General features: G+C 50.8%; 1 non-coding gene across 1 annotated transcript; it reads right to left on the bottom strand.

The window, feature by feature from the left end:
- Positions 1 to 6,510: 6,510 nt before the first annotated feature.
- trnal-cag (transfer RNA leucine (anticodon CAG)) lies at positions 6,511 to 6,583 on the bottom strand. The gene has a single exon. It is a non-coding gene; the product is annotated as a tRNA-Leu (tRNA).
- Between the last annotated feature and the right edge of the window lie 314 nt (positions 6,584 to 6,897).

Here is a 6,897-nt window from a genome sequence, read left to right as displayed (position 1 = left end):
ATAAGGGGCTAGTCAGATGCAAACTGGGAGCTAATGCCAGACGTGAATGGGGAATTAGCTCAAATGGTAGAGCGCTCGCTTTGCATGTGAGAGGTAGCGGGATCAATGCCCGCATTCTCCACTTTTCTTTTGGCTCGGGTAATTGTTCAGACGCAAGAGTTGTGTCAGGTGTGGTGTGAGCCCATCTGCTTCTGAAGGTCACCGCAGGTTGAGGGACATCAAATCCTTTGGTGTGCTGTCTCAGCAAAACTTTCCGATTTTTGCATGAATGCAGCTGAAATGAAAGAAGGAAAAACTTCTATGCAAGTATCAACGCCTTCTCTAAGGATCGAACTCAGGACCTTCAGATTATGAGACTGACACGCTGCCTACTGCACTAAGAAGACACTTGTCAGCTGAGTAACTGGAGAATGTGACCAACTATGTTCGCTTCCGTGGCATCCAAAGCCAGAATGCAAAGATTGCAAAAATGCTCGAGCCAGGTAGGAGCCGAACCTGCAATCTTCTAATCCGTAGTCAGACGCGGTATCCATTGCGCCGCCGGCCCAGGCTGTGAAAAATAGCTGCGACATCAGGAAGTACACAAGACGGGCAGCATTGAAAGGCATGCGGCAGAGAATCACCAAAGATAGGCACCTCTGCCGCTTCCCTTCGATTGACAGGTGGGGAGCGGAGCAGTGCAGTCGAAAACAAAGCAAAGCAAAGTCGTCCTTAGGTGGTTGGTTGCACTCCGTCTTGAAGCAGTGCGCATTCTTTTGAAGTAAGTATGTGCGTGGTAAGTGGCAATTCGCTAAAGGCAGAGCTCATAATATGACGAGCAGTTTTCAGCTGAACATGTTGCAGCTGAGGCACAGGACAGTGCCTTCGCCGTTTTGCTTGAACACTTGCATGTGTGTGTCAGCAGGGAGTGCCTTTGAGCAGCAATGCATGTAAAGAGCCAGCACTTTCTTTCAGGCAAAGCCTCAGGCAATAGAAGTCATCTGTCCATCAGTCAGAAAGGGCTCTCGCCTGCTCCCTCACGCTCGTGGCGGCTGCGACGTTGCGCTCAAGTCGCTTCCCTTGCGCAGGCTCGAGCTCTTCTCGGCGTCTTTCACCATATCCATGGCTTCCAGTCCTGCCCTTGCTCGCCTGCTATTTGCTCAGTAACGTCGATTGGAGCAAAGCATTGAAAGTGTTCAGTGAGCAGGCCAACCTGAAGCAGGAGATTTCTGCTGGTCGTGGAATCGCGAGGAGGCAAGTGATAAGGGGCTAGTCAGATGCAAACTGGGAGCTAATGCCAGACGTGAATGGGGAATTAGCTCAAATGGTAGAGCGCTCGCTTTGCATGTGAGAGGTAGCGGGATCAATGCCCGCATTCTCCACTTTTCTTTTGGCTCGGGTAATTGTTCAGACGCAAGAGTTGTGTCAGGTGTGGTGTGAGCCCATCTGCTTCTGAAGGTCACCGCAGGCTGAGGGACATCAAATCCTTTGGTGTGCTGTCGCAGCAAAACTTTCCGATTTTTGCATGAATGCAGCTGAAATGAAAGAAGGAAAAACTTCTATGCAAGTATCAATGCCTTCTCTAAGGATCAAACTCAGGACCTTCAGATTATGAGACTGACACGCTGCCTACTGCGCTAAGAAGACACTTGTCAGCTGAGTAACTGGAGAATGTGACCAACTATGTTCGCTTCCGTGGCATCCAAAGCCAGAATGCAAAGATTGCAAAAATGCTCGAGCCAGGTAGGAGCCGAACCTGCAATCTTCTAATCCGTAGTCAGACGCGTTATCCATTGCGCCGCCGGCCCAGGCTGTGAAAAATAGCTGCGACATCAGGAAGTACACAGGACGGGCAGCATTGAAAGGCATGCGGCAGAGAATCACCAAAGATAGGCACCTCTGCCGCTTCCCTTCGATTGACAGGTGGGGAGCGGAGCAGTGCAGTCGAAAACAAAGCAAAGCAAAGTCGTCCTTAGGTGGTTGGTTGCACTCCGTCTTGAAGCAGTGCGCATTCTTTTGAAGTAAGTATGTGCGTGGTAAGTGGCAATTCGCTAAAGGCAGAGCTCATAATATGACGAGCAGTTTGCAGCTGAACATGTTGCAGCTGAGGCACAGGACAGTGCCTTTGCCGTTTTGCTTGAACACTTGCATGTGTGTGTCAGCAGGGAGTGCCTTTGAGCAGCAATGCATGTAAAGAGCCAGCACTTTCTTTCAGGCAAAGCCTCAGGCAATAGAAGTCATCTGTCCATCAGTCAGAAAGGGCTCTCGCCTGCTCCCTCACGCTCGTGGCGGCTGCGACGTTGCGCTCAAGTCGCTTCCCTTGCGCAGGCTCGAGCTCTTCTCGGCGTCTTTCACCATATCCATGGCTTCCAGTCCTGCCCTTGCTCGCCTGCTATTTGCTCAGTAACGTCGATTGGAGCAAAGCATTGAAAGTGTTCAGTGAGCAGGCCAACCTGAAGCAGGAGATTTCTGCTGGTCGTGGAATCGCGAGGAGGCAAGTGATAAGGGGCTAGTCAGATGCAAACTGGGAGCTAATGCCAGACGTGAATGGCGAATTAGCTCAAATGGTAGAGCGCTCGCTTTGCATGTGAGAGGTAGCGGGATCAATGCCCGCATTCTCCACTTTTCTTTTGGCTCGGGTAATTGTTCAGACGCAAGAGTTGTGTCAGGTGTGGTGTGAGCCCATCTGCTTCTGAAGGTCACCGCAGGCTGAGGGACATCAAATCCTTTGGTGTGCTGTCGCAGCAAAACTTTCCGATTTTTGCATGAATGCAGCTGAAATGAAAGAAGGAAAAACTTCTATGCAAGTATCAATGCCTTCTCTAAGGATCAAACTCAGGACCTTCAGATTATGAGACTGACACGCTGCCTACTGCGCTAAGAAGACACTTGTCAGCTGAGTAACTGGAGAATGTGACCAACTATGTTCGCTTCCGTGGCATCCAAAGCCAGAATGCAAAGATTGCAAAAATGCTCGAGCCAGGTAGGAGCCGAACCTGCAATCTTCTAATCCGTAGTCAGACGCGTTATCCATTGCGCCGCCGGCCCAGGCTGTGAAAAATAGCTGCGACATCAGGAAGTACACAGGACGGGCAGCATTGAAAGGCATGCGGCAGAGAATCACCAAAGATAGGCACCTCTGCCGCTTCCCTTCGATTGACAGGTGGGGAGCGGAGCAGTGCAGTCGAAAACAAAGCAAAGCAAAGTCGTCCTTAGGTGGTTGGTTGCACTCCGTCTTGAAGCAGTGCGCATTCTTTTGAAGTAAGTATGTGCGTGGTAAGTGGCAATTCGCTAAAGGCAGAGCTCATAATATGACGAGCAGTTTGCAGCTGAACATGTTGCAGCTGAGGCACAGGACAGTGCCTTTGCCGTTTTGCTTGAACACTTGCATGTGTGTGTCAGCAGGGAGTGCCTTTGAGCAGCAATGCATGTAAAGAGCCAGCACTTTCTTTCAGGCAAAGCCTCAGGCAATAGAAGTCATCTGTCCATCAGTCAGAAAGGGCTTTCGCCTGCTCCCTCTCGCTCGTGGCGGCTGCGACGTTGCGCTCAAGTCGCTTCCCTTGCGCAGGCTCGAGCTCTTCTCGGCGTCTTTCACCATATCCATGGCTTCCAGTCCTGCCCTTGCTCGCCTGCTATTGCTCAGTAACGTCGATTGGAGCAAAGCATTGAAAGTGTTCAGTGAGCAGGCCAACCTGAAGCAGGAGATTTCTGCTGGTCGTGGAATAGCGAGGAGGCAAGTGATAAGGGGCTAGTCAGATGCAAACTGGGAGCTAATGCCAGACGTGAATGGGGAATTAGCTCAAATGGTAGAGCGCTCGCTTTGCATGTGAGAGGTAGCGGGATCAATGCCCGCATTCTCCACTTTTCTTTTGGCTCGGGTAATTGTTCAGACGCAAGAGTTGTGTCAGGTGTGGTGTGAGCCCATCTGCTTCTGAAGGTCACCGCAGGCTGAGGGACATCAAATCCTTTGGTGTGCTGTCGCAGCAAAACTTTCCGATTTTTGCATGAATGCAGCTGAAATGAAAGAAGGAAAAACTTCTATGCAAGTATCAATGCCTTCTCTAAGGATCAAACTCAGGACCTTCAGATTATGAGACTGACACGCTGCCTACTGCGCTAAGAAGACACTTGTCAGCTGAGTAACTGGAGAATGTGACCAACTATGTTCGCTTCCGTGGCATCCAAAGCCAGAATGCAAAGATTGCAAAAATGCTCGAGCCAGGTAGGAGCCGAACCTGCAATCTTCTAATCCGTAGTCAGACGCGGTATCCATTGCGCCGCCGGCCCAGGCTGTGAAAAATAGCTGCGACATCAGGAAGTACACAGGACGGGCAGCATTGAAAGGCATGCGGCAGAGAATCACCAAAGATAGGCACCTCTGCCGCTTCCCTTCGATTGACAGGTGGGGAGCGGAGCAGTGCAGTCGAAAACAAAGCAAAGCAAAGTCGTCCTTAGGTGGTTGGTTGCACTCCGTCTTGAAGCAGTGCGCATTCTTTTGAAGTAAGTATGTGCGTGGTAAGTGGCAATTCGCTAAAGGCAGAGCTCATAATATGACGAGCAGTTTGCAGCTGAACATGTTGCAGCTGAGGCACAGGACAGTGCCTTTGCCGTTTTGCTTGAACACTTGCATGTGTGTGTCAGCAGGGAGTGCCTTTGAGCAGCAATGCATGTAAAGAGCCAGCACTTTCTTTCAGGCAAAGCCTCAGGCAATAGAAGTCATCTGTCCATCAGTCAGAAAGGGCTCTCGCCTGCTCCCTCACGCTCGTGGCGGCTGCGACGTTGCGCTCAAGTCGCTTCCCTTGCGCAGGCTCGAGCTCTTCTCGGCGTCTTTCACCATATCCATGGCTTCCAGTCCTGCCCTTGCTCGCCTGCTATTGCTCAGTAACGTCGATTGGAGCAAAGCATTGAAAGTGTTCAGTGAGCAGGCCAACCTGAAGCAGGAGATTTCTGCTGGTCGTGGAATAGCGAGGAGGCAAGTGATAAGGGGCTAGTCAGATGCAAACTGGGAGCTAATGCCAGACGTGAATGGGGAATTAGCTCAAATGGTAGAGCGCTCGCTTTGCATGTGAGAGGTAGCGGGATCAATGCCCGCATTCTCCACTTTTCTTTTGGCTCGGGTAATTGTTCAGACGCAAGAGTTGTGTCAGGTGTGGTGTGAGCCCATCTGCTTCTGAAGGTCACCGCAGGCTGAGGGACATCAAATCCTTTGGTGTGCTGTCGCAGCAAAACTTTCCGATTTTTGCATGAATGCAGCTGAAATGAAAGAAGGAAAAACTTCTATGCAAGTATCAACGCCTTCTCTAAGGATCGAACTCAGGACCTTCAGATTATGAGACTGACACGCTGCCTACTGCACTAAGAAGACACTTGTCAGCTGAGTAACTGGAGAATGTGACCAACTATGTTCGCTTCCGTGGCATCCAAAGCCAGAATGCAAAGATTGCAAAAATGCTCGAGCCAGGTAGGAGCCGAACCTGCAATCTTCTAATCCGTAGTCAGACGCGGTATCCATTGCGCCGCCGGCCCAGGCTGTGAAAAATAGCTGCGACATCAGGAAGTACACAAGACGGGCAGCATTGAAAGGCATGCGGCAGAGAATCACCAAAGATAGGCACCTCTGCCGCTTCCCTTCGATTGACAGGTGGGGAGCGGAGCAGTGCAGTCGAAAACAAAGCAAAGCAAAGTCGTCCTTAGGTGGTTGGTTGCACTCCGTCTTGAAGCAGTGCGCATTCTTTTGAAGTAAGTATGTGCGTGGTAAGTGGCAATTCGCTAAAGGCAGAGCTCATAATATGACGAGCAGTTTGCAGCTGAACATGTTGCAGCTGAGGCACAGGACAGTGCCTTCGCCGTTTTGCTTGAACACTTGCATGTGTGTGTCAGCAGGGAGTGCCTTTGAGCAGCAATGCATGTAAAGAGCCAGCACTTTCTTTCAGGCAAAGCCTCAGGCAATAGAAGTCATCTGTCCATCAGTCAGAAAGGGCTTTCGCCTGCTCCCTCTCGCTCGTGGCGGCTGCGACGTTGCGCTCAAGTCGCTTCCCTTGCGCAGGCTCGAGCTCTTCTCGGCGTCTTTCACCATATCCATGGCTTCCAGTCCTGCCCTTGCTCGCCTGCTATTGCTCAGTAACGTCGATTGGAGCAAAGCATTGAAAGTGTTCAGTGAGCAGGCCAACCTGAAGCAGGAGATTTCTGCTGGTCGTGGAATAGCGAGGAGGCAAGTGATAAGGGGCTAGTCAGATGCAAACTGGGAGCTAATGCCAGACGTGAATGGGGAATTAGCTCAAATGGTAGAGCGCTCGCTTTGCATGTGAGAGGTAGCGGGATCAATGCCCGCATTCTCCACTTTTCTTTTGGCTCGGGTAATTGTTCAGACGCAAGAGTTGTGTCAGGTGTGGTGTGAGCCCATCTGCTTCTGAAGGTCACCGCAGGCTGAGGGACATCAAATCCTTTGGTGTGCTGTCGCAGCAAAACTTTCCGATTTTTGCATGAATGCAGCTGAAATGAAAGAAGGAAAAACTTCTATGCAAGTATCAATGCCTTCTCTAAGGATCGAACTCAGGACCTTCAGATTCTGAGACTGACACGCTGCCTACTGCGCTAAGAAGACACTTGCCAGCTTAGTAACTGGAGAATGTGACCAACTATGTTCGCTTCCGTGGCATCCAAAGCCAGAATGCAAAGATTGCAAAAATGCTCGAGCCAGGTAGGAGCCGAACCTGCAATCTTCTAATCCGTAGTCAGACGCGTTATCCATTGCACCGCCGGCCCAGGCTGTGAAAAATAGCTGCGACATCAGGAAGTACACAGGACGGGCAGCATTGAAAGGCACGCGGCAGAGAATCACCAAAGATAGGCACCTCTGCCGCTTCCCTTCGATTGACAGGTGGGGAGCGGAGCAGTGCAGTCGAAAACAAAGCAAAG

Source organism: Pristiophorus japonicus, chromosome 1, assembly GCF_044704955.1.
Source record: "Pristiophorus japonicus isolate sPriJap1 chromosome 1, sPriJap1.hap1, whole genome shotgun sequence".
NCBI classification, from domain to species: domain Eukaryota; kingdom Metazoa; phylum Chordata; class Chondrichthyes; family Pristiophoridae; genus Pristiophorus; species Pristiophorus japonicus.
This window is presented reverse-complemented; position numbering and strand designations above follow the sequence as displayed.